The sequence below is a fragment of the Conger conger genome, chromosome 3, assembly GCF_963514075.1.
Source record: "Conger conger chromosome 3, fConCon1.1, whole genome shotgun sequence".
In the NCBI taxonomy this organism is placed as follows: domain Eukaryota; kingdom Metazoa; phylum Chordata; class Actinopteri; order Anguilliformes; family Congridae; genus Conger; species Conger conger.
This window is the reverse complement of record NC_083762.1, coordinates 7,445,440-7,462,438: the sequence shown is the minus strand read 5'-3', so window position 1 is coordinate 7,462,438 and position 16,999 is coordinate 7,445,440. Positions and strand designations below refer to the sequence as shown.

The 16,999-nt window shown below is 43.2% G+C and overlaps 1 long non-coding RNA gene across 1 annotated transcript; it reads left to right on the top strand.

Annotated features, from left to right (window-relative positions):
- The first annotated feature begins 13,610 nt into the window (after positions 1 to 13,610).
- On the top strand, positions 13,611 to 15,051 carry LOC133123281 (uncharacterized). Its single transcript, XR_009708222.1, has 2 exons — positions 13,611 to 13,715; positions 14,372 to 15,051. It is a non-coding gene; the product is annotated as an uncharacterized LOC133123281 (long non-coding RNA).
- Positions 15,052 to 16,999: the final 1,948 nt, after the last annotated feature.

Here is a 16,999-nt window from a genome sequence, read left to right as displayed (position 1 = left end):
CAAGTCAGCCTTTTCATTAAGGCACATTTATTTGTCAAATACTGGAGCTTCACATAAAAGTCTCTCAGTAGCATTGTTCTGGAAAGCTTTTGTTGTATAAAGTAGAATACTTAATCAATCTCTCTTTTACTAATCACATATGAAGTTAACTGCTGGGTGGCATTTGAAAACCCCTTTCTCTGTCAGTGGGAAAGAAAGGGGACTATTCCTCTCCTGGTCCCACACTATTTAGCCACACTATTTGTGTCTCTATCACACAAACTGCATTCTGCATAATGTAATAGCATACTGTACATTTATTATGGAAAACAGTTTGAGTTGTTCAATTTCCACTGGGACAGAGCTGGTGGACAACACAGTCCATTCCATAATTTCTCATTTTCTCTAACAGAAGTACACTGGCAAATGATCACAATGATTACTATATTGTATAATATCAGGATAACATACGCAATATATCACATCCATGTGAACTATGAAGACAGCATTTGAGATACTTGTTTAGGTAAACTGAAAGAAGGCTCCGGAACGTAAACATCATGCATGTCGTATGTATGTAATTTAGTGTAAGTACTCGTTTAATGAAATCTAGGCCTGGTGATAGAGACTCAACAGAAATACTATTGTACCGTGATACCTTGTAGTTTCTATTTTTTTACATGCATCTTTACATTAACATATGTGTTGTGTGAAAACTAGTAGTTGAGTAATTCTTGAGGTGTTTACGATCAAGATTTGAACCAGGTGGTTAATATCCATTGGGTTTAGTTGCCAGTGAGTCATATTCCAGTAATATTTATCACAGAAGCTGAAAAAAAACTTTTTTTGTTTTCTGATGAAAGAGGAACAGCAAAACAAATGCTGAGCACCTTTTCCAAAGAAGGAAAAACATACAAGATAAGCGCATAAATAAATTACGACTTTAATCTTTTGACTTCAAAAGAGTCAAACTACATTAAGCAGGGAAAAAGCTGCAAACTTCTATTAACAAAAAAGCTATATAACTAGGATTCACACACTATTCATTCGGCTCCACAGTCTAAAAAAAACAAATATACTTGCCTATTACAGCCGAAGTCAGTTGACATTTAAAATATACATATAAGTAAACTATAACTCATGTTACAAATATAATTCCAGCCCATCTGTTTATCAGTGTATTTGCATAATGCTCACTGATTTGGAGCCCCTTCACAACAGCATAAGAACAATCGTCACTGTTAAAAGACCAATGTGTTTTAATGACGAATGCTGCCATTTACTGACAACTGTCGCTTACAAAAGATGAGGCAAGGAACCTCTCTAAATCACCCACTTATGAATCATCAGTCAGACTCACTCTGGAAGTGAGCACTTTTTCAGGGAACAAGAGATCTTGTAAAAGTAGGATTCTTGCGGTTATCTGAGCTGACAGCTCCTTGAAAGCAGTGCAGTCATCCGTTAATGAGTTCAAGGACTTTTTTTAACTCTTAAATTTTATTGTAGATTTTGATGGAACGGGGAAACTACTGGTCGTCAGATGATCTTCATTAGACTTCTCTCTGGTTACCAGTGGCGCCCTGTTTCGGCTGCATAGCACTGCACTGCACCGTTCACTTGTCCGTCATTCAGAGGACTGGTCTGATTACAGCCTAGAGGAACAAATGCTGCATTTTCTCCAGCATTTAATAGGCAGGGAAACTGACTTTTCTGAATTTGACATTTCGCAAAAACAATATAAACCTCAACTACGGAAACGCATTTGATTTTCGCATTGTTCAAAAATTCTGGCTTTCAGCACCAACAGCCAATACACCGGAGGATTGTGCCTATGCATAAAGCCAACAAGTTGTCATGACAAAAATGGATGTAACATATTTTAAAAAATTAAAAAATTAAATGCATGAAATTACTGTAACTTTTAAATTATTATAATTATCACTTTGCATAGTTTCAGTCTGGGTGAAATTCAACCGTGACCTCATTTGTCTTCAGATTAAATCTGGCTTCGGTGTTGTTGCTATGTAAAAGGATGAGTAACAACATTTAATTTGAGTGCAGACTGTGGAAATTGTTGAATAAGGATACCACCAACTATACTGTTGTTCTCAGTTTGTAATATGCTTGTTAAAAAAAACTAAACAAAAAAAATAATGCCTTATTATTTTGCCAAGAATAATCAGAAAAATAGAACTATGATAGAATTATGTTAATCCTATTTGATATCATTGAGTGCAATGCACAGTTCAGTTACACTAAATATAATATCTTGTGTTGCACTGGTTGCAGGGGTAAAACATTTTAGATATATTTTATCTGGAGAAATAACTTGCATGATAAGGCACTGAGAATTGCATAGTCATCATGTTTGAATGCTTGTAATAATTATACATACCAATTAATTGTAAAATATGAGCCAATTTCTATTACTTGCATTAGGCTTTTTGGCGGCCTGTTCCTGTTAAAAGTACATTTTGCCTCCTCTGATAGTTCCTCAGTTATTACAGATGTAACATCAGCTGAAGTAGTTCTGCAGAACCCTTTTGCATAATGTTTTACAGATTATATTCGGTCCCAAGAAATTTGCTTCAGAAATAAGCTAACAGTAGAGAAGGCAGTTCTGCAGCAGCTAATACTGCATAATCAAAAGGACAGCCAACCTTTGGAGAAAAACACCATATTTTTATTACTTAATATGTCTTCTCTTCCCCTGCTATTGCACAAATAGCTAGACAGTCAAAAGAAGAAGACAAATAAAATAAATCCCTGAATCCAATCAAGGGTTTTCCTTAACTCCCATGAACCCTGAATAGAATAATTACATTTGTTCTTCATAAACACATCTGAATTGTTACATCAAAAATCATTCATAATAAAACAGGATACTGAATAAACATTTACATTTCACTGATAGCCAGATGATAATGCACTGAGAACAAAGCTCAGTAATAAAAATAATTATGTTGTAAATAGCCTTTAATTTGTCAGTGCTGTGGTTTGCGTGGAAAAGAAAGCCACAGCGCGGTGTTTGTGTTCGCCCTCCACGTCGTGCATTCACAGTAGTGACTGCAACTGTCATTTTGTGTTTGTCACTATTTTTTTTTTTCTGCCTTCGGCGGGTTAATAACCGAACACATTAACTTTACGATTTCATCTGTGCAGTCCAGGAAGTTATTTCAGTAAAATAAATGATTATGAAAATGAAATAATGATAAAAAGACGATGGTGGTGGTGGTGGTGGTGGTCACAGGACCTGTTTGTTTTTTCCGTCCGTCTGTCTGTACCTCCGCTCGCCTGCAGACGGAGCATTTCAGGCCAACCCTGTTGCTATGCAAAGCCACATTTAAAATGTCCGCAGACGAGCGGGAAGCACGGTGGATTGGCAGCGTTATATAGAGGAGCAGCCTATGGAAAGCCAGCGTTTACATGTGCCTCTCATTTTACTCTCAGATCGCACGTACGCTTTATCGTGGAGTCACGTCCATGGCCGTAGCACTCAACAGCATTATTTCCTGAATTCTTTCTTTCTCCAACCTTTTAGATTCGACCAGTTCCTAATTGCACGTTTATCGCCAGAGCGAAGCACTTTTCATGAGAAAAGTGGACGTAGTAGCCAAAACGAGACAAAAATAGAGACTCAATACCTATGGTCACGCTTTCTGACCACGCGTAACCGTTAACTTTAAATCAAATAATGATCATTTTGTGAGTTACAGAATGAAGCGTAATGTGGGCGAGAGACTCTAAAGGACAGGTGGGCACACGGGCGCACACAGGGGGGTTCGATGGGCTAGAAAAAGAGTATGTTGTACTTTCATCTAATTTGATTTTTAAGAAGGACAAAGTAATATTACTTTTGCAGCTAAATTAAAATTATGAATTATAAAATAATATAAAAAATTTTTTTAATTAGTCACATAATGTTACGTTTTTCACCTGGCACTTTACTTTGCGCACGTTCCCTGCAAGAGGGCCTGTGATCTTCCTCTCAGAAAAAAAAGGGGGTCACCGTTATATAACCAGGAAGTGGCCTGCCAATGTCCCCTCCAGCTTGTTTACAGTGACATCTCGTTGCCAGGGCGATGGGGTCCTCCCAGTGTGCGTCTTCATTAACCATCATGCACAGCTGGCCAGCGCATTCTGGCAGGGGTTGGGACCATGGGAGTCAGCCTCTGCCCCTGTTCCTCGCTCTGCACCACCGCCCCCAAATTCACGCTCCAGAGGCACAGCCCCAGATGGGGTGGAGAACACGAGGAGGGCGGGGGCTGCTCAAACCTGCCCAGCATTGAACTCAGTGAACACCCCCCCCAGCCCTACGTTTCAAAAGCACACAGACACACCTCGTTTTACCCAGTCCCCAGCCCTGCCTATACGTATACCACAATTATTTTTATTTACCTTCCAGAGTGACACCTTTAACATCGACAAGCATTTATTCTGTCCGTGAAATGACTCCCATATAGTTGCAACATTTGTCAGCCGCAGTTGTCCAATTGCTTCTCACATCCTGTTGCATAAAGTAAATTCGGTGATGAAATGTTTGTTGATGATATGTGATTCACCACTCCTGAACATCAAACAGAAGAATGTTAGTAAAATACTGAATGTATTGCGGTATGGACAGAACAAATAACACTGCAAAAAGGTCTGTGACAGATAATTTCCCGACAAGACAATCATCTAGCTGTATTTTGCCCCAAAAAAATCTGAAATCAGTTTTTTTTTTCCATGCATCAATCCAAAATATCATGGCCCATTTTACTAAATAATAAAATGATAAATAATACATATGTGAAAACTTAAGTCTTTTTGGCTAGCTTTTAACTTCAGAGCTGAATTCCAAATTAAAGGCAAGAAACTCTCCTCCAGAGGAGCAGTAGGAGGCACTGTCAAGAAGTATTCTTTTGATAAAAAACTGGAAAATTTAAAAAAGAAAAAACTTGGTTGTCAGGAGTGACAGCAGTGCTCGTGCTATCTACCGATACTTCCGCAAGCTAGCGGAACATTAGCGCTAAACAGGTGCACGTCCAACCCCCCATTAGACGATTAGCAACATTGAGCATTTTTGTTGTGAATTTGTAAGCTAACAGGTGCTCTAACGGTTAACAGGTTGTTAAACAGGATTTCACAGTGCCTGAGCAACCGCCTGAGCCTGCCAATCACGGGAATCTTATCCTGACATTACCATTTCTGTTGATAAAATTAAACCGCTTCCATTTCTGACACACACTCCTTACTTTCCTACCGGTTAGGGCACACGCACTGCCACTATATCATTTGTTTGTTTTCCCCCCAACGCTCGCTTTGAAAGCTGAATCCGTGCCAGGAGACTGTTGTGCATGCAGTAGCGCAGAGGTTTAAGTCAGTGATAGTGTTGTTGTTCTGTATTTGTACAGTAAATCACAGAGCAGTACGCTTCAGCGGGGGGTCGCCGTGACAAACGCAGGGTACCGACGCGGGTTTGGCTTCTATGAATTGAAGGTCAGGGTGGCGAGGTACAGTGACTCGCAAGCACAGCAGAGCGTGCCGGCCCTACCTCGTTCTCATCCGGAGCGTTACGTCAAATCTCACCCACCTTTAGCGGCACTTATCCCCGTGAGTCACAACGGTGAAAGTCTGACGCAATTAAACGCTAACCTTCTGGCAGCCTGGTAGCAATTACTTTTTGAAGATGAGACATATCATACCCAAAAAAACTAACTGATTTTTGAAGGAAGGGGGGAAAAAGCAAACAACCTTAAAAAAATGCCTTTAATACAAAAAGATAACAACAAAAACACTTAATTATTAATCGTAAGGATTTCGCAAAAGTCTGATGTTTTATCAAAACAAATTTTGTGGGCTAGTTATAAACATTTTTACTGATTTTTCTTAAAAGGGTAACTGCAACAAGTTATTTCAACACAAGACACATATTAGGTCTTCTTGGCATCAGAAGCATTAGTTGACATGGATTATTTTGCTCAGATTTGCACGCGTGCACGTCGGTGCGGATGTCGGTGACTCAGTAAATAGGGTGTCGGCTCCAGAGACGGGTCGTGTGTGCAGACCTGGGGGTGCGGCGGGCGTTCTGCATTGCGGCAAAAGCCCTGCGTGATGAGGGCGGGGCTTGGGTCGCGGAACGCCAGGCGGAGTGGGCGTGGGCCAGAGACGGTCCCGCCCCCGCCTCCTCCCCATATAAATCCTCGAATCCCTCAAACCATTACTGGTACTGCAGCCCCAGTCCCTTCCCCAAAATGAAATGTCCAAGCGGGGAAAACGACGACTTATTTCGCCTTAAATCACAACGTAACATTTACATGCATGATTTTATATTTGCAAAAAGTAAATAAAAAGACAATAATTGCCGAATGCTACTCATTTTCTCAAAATCTCAATGAAATTATTGACTTGAGGGATAATTAAGACACAAATTTAATAAGCTGGGTTGGTCGCCAACAATTTTAACATTATTATGAACGTGGTGTTACATGTTCCAAGTTATTAAAACTTAATAAGATGGTTTCAGGAGATCGATTTGGTTTATTTTCAAACTGCGGAAATGACAAACGAGCACGTTCTTTAGCGCAGTATATTTCAGTATTAGTCTCATCCAGTGCCACTTGGAAGCGAAGTGGAAAGCATCAGTGTTAAGGCTCAGGAATACTAAGGCGAGATATCGCCAAGAAGGCACAGAAGGCCTATTCATAATAAATAAGTGCAAATTCAGCCAAAAAGCAGAACAATTAGTTTTGTAAACTAACTGCTTATGACACGGTGTGAAATCAAGAGTGCTACTATTTTACCAGGTCCCCAGAGATTAAAATGGTCAGGCAACAGTGTTTGCAAGCATGCCTTCCAGTTTCCCTGGCACGTAAGCGGTTAAAGGCGTCTGAAACAGGCACAGGACGCAGGGCTGGGGCTTTGTGCCACGCAGCACTTCAGGAGCAGAAGTGGGTGAACTGACCGTGTCACCGCCGCACAACCAATGTTTCAATTTGCCCCCAAAAAAAAAAAAAAAAGTGGCAAAGTGCACCCGGAATATTAATGACGTATTTTACGGTGGGATTCGGTGGCTAAAGCTGTGATGTCAGGGGGGCCGATGTTGCGCTCAGCCGGGCCGTGCCACCGGAGTTCTGTGATGTACCGAATAAAGCAGAATTCACGACTTCAGGGGGACGTTAAAACCAATTCCGAGGGGCTACCGGGCTCGGAACGAGGGGGGGGGGGGGGGGAGCCTAAAAAAACCGCCAAATGAAACCACATCAACGGCCTGCCTCTCACACCACGCTGGGCCCCTCTATGAAGACATCTGCTGCTTACTCTGCCTCCTCGGCCTGGCACGGGAGGGAGGGAGGAGGGAGGAGAGAGGAGGGAGGAGGGAGGAGAGAGGGAGGGAGGAGGGAGGAGAGAGGGAGGGAGGGAGGAGGGAGATTGAGACCGCACCACCGCAGTCCCGCAGAACAGCGTGCGCGGCCGCCATGACTGACCGCCGTACAGACGCACTCGAGAGAGAGAGAGGCGTGGACTGCTCCCGGGTCCGCACCGCAGCGCCGGGACGTACAGCTCCAGCTCTCCTGGAGACCCAACTGCCACGTGCTGGAGTGTGCTAGAACACTGACCAGCCAAAGCTCATTACTCTCAGTCAAATTATCACCATCATATTATTTTTCATGTATTTCTAAGCCACGCCTTCTTTAGTTATAATCAGCAAGGCGATATTATCCCGCACAGGAGTGTGCAGCGCTGCAATTTCGTTTTTGCTTTCTTTTTTTCATCCTCACATAACATATATCTTGTATCCAAATCTGTGAATTTGCATCTGTATGCTGACCTAGCATCTGATGTCACGGGCACGGGAGTGTTAAGGCCCAATAACACTGATGCCTGAGATTAACTGTATGCAATATCCTGTAAATTGCAAACAGAAGGACGCATCCTTTAAACGTGTAATTAGGTTGGACACGAAGCCCAGCGCGGCTGAGGCTCTGTCCTGGTGTCTCGTGAGCGGGAGTGGGCACCCAGTTCAGCAGCCCGCCTGGTTTCTGTCTTTGTCTTGTGTTCAGTTTTAACTCCTGGGAAATGCATTTCAATATTTAGCTTAGTATGCGCACAGTGTAAACGCAAACGTGAAAGAGAATTTAAAATGAATTCCAGATAGCTCACCAAACAATCGGCATCGGGGGGGGAAATGTGCGATTTAGCGCAACCGTTTCCTGACAACAAGTACACCACGGTTTTAATATACGAGGGTGGAAGCCTACTGTCGCAGCTAGGATCGTTCTAGAAACGGTGACGGCACCTCGGAGAAGCGGAGAGCAGGGTCGAGGTGCAGGCCAGGGGAACAGCCGATTGCACAAACCCATCGGATAAACGGAATCTAGGTTCACACACCTCAGGACCAGCGCTCTTCAAACGGGAGTTTAAAAAACAGAAAACAGTTGACAATAAAAAGAAGGAACACAGGGAAAAAAAGCTTCACATCTCCACTACTCTTCTGAAAGAGCTGGAGTTGAACAGCTGTGCGTGGCTTCAGTTCAATCGCTCCCTCTCTGAAGGAGTGCACAGACTGCTTTATGTGTCTTTGATTTGTGTATTATCGCTAAGGCATACGGAGGAGAGCGGAGGTTGTGTTCCCAGCGGTCTTTCATTCTATATATTTCCCCAGGACAGAATTAAGAGGGATTGACGGATGGGTAGACAGATATATAGGCAGAGACAGAACCCATAAAATGTCAGGATACTTACTTTCCAACGGCTGTACTTTCATACTGGCGGAAATCAGAAAATAAAATAAAATTCATTATTTTTCAGGCGTGCTTCGAGTTTTCCGTTCTTTGCCAAAGCTCCACGTTTCCTCATCCCTCAGTTTTACCCTTAATGATGTCCCGTCTATAAATCCCGATCAGTGAAGCATATGGAAATAGATTACAAAAGATATCCCAGGATACAGAGATATAGTCTTGTTGAATGTTCAAAATATATTATTAGTCAGCCGCATACATTCTAAAGGGTACTCTGCATCTCATCTTCACCAAGGTCACCTTGGATGTTTTCGTTGCACAGTAGTGGATCTCAGTCTTACAGGCCACGTTCAAAACCTTCCTTTTGTATCCAATATACATTTATTTTATGAGACTAGCAATAATTGATAAATCAGTATATAGAGTACGTTTATAAAAACATAGCATTTCAAAAATAGTAATAATCTCGTCTTTGACAGGGATATACTGTTAATTTTAAACGGTATTATGGTCTTGCTAAACTCATTTCACAAAAGAATCAAACAGAATGAAAAGAATTATGGATATTAATGAATGAAAATGGATATTAAAAAAGTCAATAATATGAAGTACTAAATTAATTGAATGCTAAAAAAAAAAGCAGACTCCTAATTTCTGAAGCCAAATTTGAACAACATTTAACATCGGGCATGTACGAAGGCACGACAGCAGTGGAACTGAAGATCAGGTGTGTTTTGGGTTTACTTGGGAGTGATAAGGGAGCTTTCTGCCCTGAAGAAGATTCCTTGCTACTCATAGATGTTATTTCTGGAGGCTTGTCATCCCACCATCCACACGAGCAATACTGTTACACCTTCAGTGTGCCTCAAATCAACTGCACTTTTTCTCGCATAAGAACAAAACATATAGAAATAAAGGTGAACTTCCACAGAATTTAGTGTTAACGATTAAATGGGTAAATTTGGTCAAAACATTGTGACCATAATTATTGTGGGATGTCATGCATACTGTATGTAAGAGTAAGGAACTTCAACACCTCAATCATTAAGAGTTGCGTTCTTTCCAAGAAAACAAACGGCTTGCTGTAACAGAATTCAGTAGATCAATAAATAAATAAAGAGTTAATACACAATCAGGTGATGATAAATGTACTAAAGACCCAGAGGAATTTATCACATTCCGTTCGCCTGTAATAAATTACTCTTCTCCTATCGACAGTAATGGGTGGCTGGCTCTTTAAGGAGTCTCATTTGCTTTCTTTATTGACTGGTTACCTCTCTCACAGCGAATAACCTTGTTCTACCTTACTTCTGAGTGCTCCTGGGAGACTATCGCGAGAGCCAACTTCCCTTTTTGGCAAGCGCGGAATACAAAATGCAGACTTTTTTTCTTCTTTTTTTTTCCTGCGTCTTCTGTTCCCGCTATCCATATTTTTGACCTTAAAATGCACTCCGTAAAAAAGGATTTCCCAAACGGAAAGGAATACCAAGGAAATAGAAATATGCCGCAGATTTGGTGAGAACAAGTCTATTTTTTGTTGTTTGAAAATGCAGTATACGTATGACTGCATCACATTCACTTTGTTCTATTTCAGGCTAAATACTCTGGGGTATTATGGCTTGTTCATACGGAATAAAATATTCTAATTTGTGATTTTTTTTGGATTTACACTCATTGAAACTTCTGGGTTTATTTTGCCTCGACACATTAGTGGGCTACATCATGTATTTGACCATTGAGCTTATCTCTTTGCTTTCAGTGCGCAGCTTATATAAACCGGGCACAGACGTTCTCAGGCTGCCTGCAGCACTTCTGCACGCGGTGGTGAGGTGAGGCGATGGCTTTTCCTCCTGCGCTCCTGTAATTCACACAAGCAGCAAACGCCAGGTAGGATCACCTGCCTTTTGAAGGGAACCCTTATTGTTTCACGGAGCTCTTTTCTGCCCTTATCTCTTTGATGTGAGGTTAGTTTCCTCGCTCTGTGTACTGACTGCAGATCAGGGATCTGTGTGACTGACGAGCAATACCGGTAGACACTGCTACCAACTCAACATTTTTTATTTCCCATAGAGTGCTTTTACCCCTGCCCTATAATCACTCTGTACGATTAATCACGCGCAAAAGATTCAGAACTGTATTGAAAATACGTATCGGTCAATAACATTTGTTGGCGAAACAACGCTACGGTTCAAAATAAGTATAGTACAAATAAATATTTGTATTTATATGATTTGACAATGTCTCAAAGTTCTGCCCATGGCAAATTAATATGCCCGGTGTGTAAGTCCAAAATGAATACAAAAGTCAATTGTTCACTGAACTCACACACTGAGTTCACACACTGAAAGAAACACTAACCTTGATGCTTTGTGTTAAATTATCGTATATGTGCGTTTAAAAAAGCGCACAATAAGTGCAAATAAATCACAGTCACTTCGAAGGCCAAATAACTCCTTCGCATGCCAGAGTCTTCTTCCTTAGCGGAACTAAGCGGACAAATCACTGCACCAACTGGTGCACGGTTCTCTTACTTGGCTTGGGAGTTATTTATATATGTCTATTTTATTTCAGATGGGACAAGTCTGTACAAAGTTTTTTGTTCTTTACTAAATCATCTGCGAAAAGTACAGTTTTAACCGCAGGGGGCTTTTTTGTCATCTTTGGTTATTTTGTCAGAGATATTACTCCTCGGCCAACGTGCGTGCAAAGCCCTAATCTCGCAAATAAACATATCCATCTGTTCATACGGCAGATGAACGGGGGACCGTGTCATTCTGACGGTGTTCATTAAAGGTAGCTGCTGCCAGTTGTTTGCGCCCGGCTGTTCAGTCCCTCCTGCAGGTCTGAAGGCCTCCTCAGACACGGATGCTCTGCATTCACCCCCCGCACAGGTAAGCCTCCCCTGAGCTGCACCCTAGTGCGATTCTGACCGGTCCCAGCACACGGGTCCCGCCCAAACCCCCCCCCTCTAACACGCGCCCCTCCACACAACCCCCCCCCCCCCCACCCCCTCCGAGACGCCCTTCCAGGGCCAGCGTCCCGCTAGTGTTTGATGTGGAGCAGAGAGAGGCTCCATTACCAGCACTTTAATTAGGTCCAGAAGCCCCCACTTCCTGGTCCCTCCTCACACCACTGTCTCCATAATCTCTTACAGGTGACCCTCGGTGGCACACCGGCGGGGGGAGGGTGCGGGTCGCAGGGCCCCGCTGAACGTCTGGGCCGCTTGTTAAAAGGGTAGAATGTCATGTTATGGCCCCTGAGAAGCCAGAGCCAGGCCCCTGCTTTCTTTCTTTTTTTTTTTTTTTTTTTTTGGAGGAGGAAGATTTAATTTAGCACTGTTATGCTGCATCTGTGAGAAATCACTGAATATAACAACTCCTTCCTTCTAGCGGGCGAAAACGCTTCTCCACTTCCTGCCAAGTGAATTTTAATGATGCAAATAAAAGACCACCTGACCCATTTCGTCTGCCGCTTATGTCATCCCCCTTTGTTTTTATTACCCTTTAAAAAACGTTAACAGGTTTCAATTGTGGGGCGAAAAAAAAGGCTCGTGAGAAAATTCTCCCGATGACAGTAAATGTTTCTCCCCGTCTCCGGGGGCCTCCCCCCCCCCCCCCCCGACTCCCCGCAACGCGTTCCTAACCGTTGGAAATGGCTCTCGGAGGACTGACGGCCGGATATCGATCTGAGATCAGCAGAACGCCTCCGATGCCAGCTCCCTGGCTTGTCACCCTGTTAGCGGACGACTCGCCACGAAAAACTCCTCGGGAAGATGAAAACGCAGGCCCGAGCGGGCCCCGGAATACTAATCGCATCCCTGACTCATTACACTAATGGGGGGTCAGACTGCCCTCCGTGAGCGGGCTCCCGTGCCCCTTTGAGTCTGCCAGGGCTAGAGGGCATACCGCACCCTCACCGCCCTGACCGGCATACTGAACGCGCCTTCACACAGACGCTCTGAGGCGCCGGGTCGGATGCGCGGGCACCCCTCGCCTTTAAGTTCCCGTACCTCTCCGTGTGATCTGGTCAGACGGCAGTGCCGGCACCGGACCGGGCCTGGACTGCACCAGGGCCTGGGGGGGTGCGGGGGAGTCGGGCAGTACAAGGTAAATTAGAGCGGAGGAGCCCAGCTGAGGTTATTCTGACCCCCAAGGCTACGGACTTCGACTGCGGCTCGGCCTCGCTCAGCTTTGATGTGGGGGCCGGTTTAAGACTGTGAAACTGGGGGGCTTTGGGGGGGGCTTCCCCCTCGGTCCACAGCTTCCTTGTTGGTCAACGATGCTCACCGCACTGATTTAAATACGTCGGCAAGTCCCGGCACCGAAAATCAACCAAGCAGGCCTACTGGAGGACCACGGTGGTCACTGCAACCCTGACGAACGCCAACCCGAATAACTGTCGGTTGAGCCGCAGCAGAGCAGTTGGAACCAGGATGAACAGCAACAAGCAAGACGATGACAAATCTCTGCAGTTGACTGGCTTTCTTTTTGTTCAAAAACAGAAAGCTACACCAAAGTTTTTTCCAAAGAATGCGCATTGTGATTTGAATTTCAAAGATGACTCCCCGCCCCCCCCCTCCCACCCACCCAAACACCCACCCCAGTGTGGAGAGACATACTGATAAAAAGCCCAAACTAAAACAGTAAAATACGCATTTACATGACAAAGCCTCCATTTAGAACTAACAAGCTACTCTTTAGGTCAGGCCAAATATAAAGATTGATTTAAAGATAAGATGAGGAATATTGGACTGCATTTTGGGGGACGTGGTGGTATGAGTTTGCACAGCGTGAACATTGCTGATATGAATAGCAAGCAGACTGCCATCTGATAGGCTTTGTGGCTGTTGCTTGTAAGCATCTGAAAAGCTCAGAATGATTTAGTGACTCCGCTTTGTGATTTGCCATTCAGATCTCTGGTGGTGATGAAGTTATCTGCAGGCACAACGGACACTGAGGAACGCGGCAAGCTTGGGGATGTCATGGGAAGCCGTCAGAGAAGACCTCACTGATGGTGGGCCCATTAACAGGAAGGATGTTCTTTCACACATACTGTATATCATCCTGAAATGATAGGATTATCATCAGGTTTTTTTTGTCATAATGAAAGTGTCTTGCGTGACAAAACCGTGTTTCAGCGGAAACGTTTGAAAATAATACAGATTTTATTTTAATGGAATGTCCTTTGTTGTGTAGGTTCCAGCATAGCAGAATATATGGTTCAAGAGATTAAAAACAGAGATTAGTGTCCCCTAAAGGAGAGAAGAGGGGCTTCTCAAGATAACCCGCAAGCATTCACATTGTGGGATATCTATAAAATCACAATATAGTGGTAAAAACATGGAAGCCCGAGTTTTCTTGTGATCTTCACTGGCGCCTAAGATGCGTGCTTTAAATCAAAAGGCTCCCATAGACATGCAGCAAGGTCCATAATGAGTTTTTATGTGTAAGGAATTATGCACTGCGCTGAGAATGTATGTAATCGTTAGGGAACATGGAGTGTTTTATATCATTCTTGTGGTTGTGGTTGTTGTTGTTTTGGTTCATTACACGGGTTAGGAAAGACACAGGCAGCTAATTTTCACAAAGGCATCTCCTTACAACAGAGCACACGGCAAGGTGACGAGCAGAGGAACGTACACGTTTTTTAACTCACGTGTTTCCCGGCAGGTTCCCTCCGCCCGGCTGGCCCCCATCGTTCTGACATCGATCAGCGTGACGAGAATCCATCTTCCTCATCGCTGGCAACAAAGGCGGAAAAGGCAGAAGGGAACACAGTTATTTCATGCCTTCCTCTGACAGAGTAAGGAAGGGCGGGGCTGAGAGGGAGCGCATACATGATACAGACAGGGACCATGACAGTGGAGACGATGCCCCAGTTTCATCCAGCAGGCAAACTCCTCCACCCCCACCCCCACCCCAAAAAAAGGCCCACCCTCCCTCATAGGCTATTTTACAACTTTACGTTTCTCAATCTCCATCTACCCCTTTTTTTTTTGTTTGTTTGTTTGTTTGTTTGTTTTTTTAAGTGCACTTTTTTGCACTGCTGCCTGTCAGTCACAAATGTTTCTACAGGGTCCTCTCCAGCTCACCTGTCTTGACAAGCTTGCTGTGTGTCACAGGATACAGGCTGGGGCCTCTGAACACAAAGAGAGCACGCTGTCACTCACGCTGGCGCGCGGCTCACAGGAAACAACTCTCTAAACAGTCAGATCCCATGACAACGACCGAGGGCGAACCACGCATTCACCCCCAAAGAATGTTTACAATCCTTCACTTAGTTTTTGTTGCCTATGTCTGTTATTCCATTGGTGTGGTTATTAAAAACAGAGGCGTACCTTTAAACACAACAGACGAATTTATATTTCTTTTATCTCCCAATAGGCAATTGAAGTCCAACTCTCACAATAAAAGTCCCAGAGAAACGTGTAAACACATCCAAGGTGAGTTCACACACCAACCCATTCCTTGTTTTGTAACGTACTGCTGGTTTGAATCGTGGGGTGTTTCCAGCTATAAGATGGAGGAGGAATTCAGCTTGTTGAGAAATCCCAACCCTCGCTCCCTTTTTAAAACAGATTTATTATTTTGCAGTGGTCTTTGACCATTCGCGAGTGTGTGGATCACAGGTGGGAGTCTGGCTCCATCGAATAAGCCAGTTCACTAAGGACGGGATTTGGCGCTGTTATTTTTCTATTAGGGCAGAATTATGCTAAGCCTTTAGAAGCCATTTCTGTGTTGCTATGGCAGCCCATATTTCCTGCAGGGTTGCGACCTTGAATGACTACAGTGCAAAGCCAAGTACCACCGGGACCCTTTGAGGATTAGAAACGTGGGCTCATAGTTATGCTAAATACCCCCAGATATGATTGAACCTTGTAAGACTGAATGACAAGTTTATTGAGATCGCCGCTCTTTTCATCTCATCATTATTATGCGAATTTTCCAAACCACTTGTCATTCTTTGCTAGTTTTGTAAAGCAACGTTTCGTTGGTTGTGTAGCCTACGTAACTTTTTATGAAATGTATAATGTTATGCCGCGTTATGTAAGCTGGTTAAATTTTTACTTGGTATTTAGTTTTATGATTAGATTCAAATAATCTGTTCAATCCAATATTATTGGAACTAATCAAATTCAGTTATCATCGAACTCAATTTCTTCACATTCATTGGTACATTGTTTCGGTCTTTCACTTGTCGTAGTTTTTATGTTTCACGTGCTAGCTAACAATTGATCACTAGTAGCCAACTAGCATTAGACCCGTAGCTACCAAATCAAGATAAACATTAAGCTCAGGCACAAAAGCGAAACAAGCAAAAAGACAATGGCGACATTAATTGCAGTCGGTAATAACATGGCAATCACTCAACAGTTACCTTTCGAAAACTCCTTCAGTGCTCAAGAATCTAAATTTCAAGATAAGTTGTCTATTTTACCATCGGGGCGGGGCAGAGTGCTGCGTAAAGAGGTCACATCGTCGATAGTAATCATGAAAGTGATTCATGAGATGCTGACAAGGATTGCGCAATTTGGAACAGCCTAAATAAAACCCTTGGGACTGGTATTCTGTCTATACAGAAGTGGTCTCGAATTCTGGCCCTGGAGGGCTACGGATTTTGTTTTCATCGTAAAATCAGCACCGTGTTGAGACAGGTTACCCAGGCAACCAGGGGAGGCGACTTAACTGTAATCAACTGCTCTAATTGATTAATTAAGTGCAGAGTAACAATGAGCAGCAGACCCTGTAGCTCTCCAGGACCAGGGTTGGATATCTCTGATTGGAGACTCCTTCATAAACCACACAACATATACGATAAAAATTGGCCTATTAACATAGCTTAGTGGTGGGACATAGCTTACTGGTGAGGCAAATGTTGCCATTTTCGGGATGTTCCACGGTAGCAGGGATAAATCAAGGTTTTTGAGATCCGAAAACTGCTGGTTTTCCATCCTCCCTTTACCTGGGATTCCGGTGTGTAGACAGTCTGGCCAATCAGTAGCACTAATTGTGCAGCTAATTACCTGGAAGAAAAGAAAACCAGGGCCGGATTTGGATTCTAGGTCCAGATATGATGATTGCGACACTATCGTTACTGTTGAAAATGCGATTGTTCCTTTTAATTGGGTGTCTGTTAGGCGTTACAAAATGATGATGATTATTATTATTATTATTATTATTATTATTATTATTATTATTATTATTATTATCAGTAGTATTGTTATTATCAGTTCTAGGTTTATAAGTTGTAAAAGGCCATGGCCAGTAGTTGCCGGGCTGCCCAACCCTGTTCCTGGA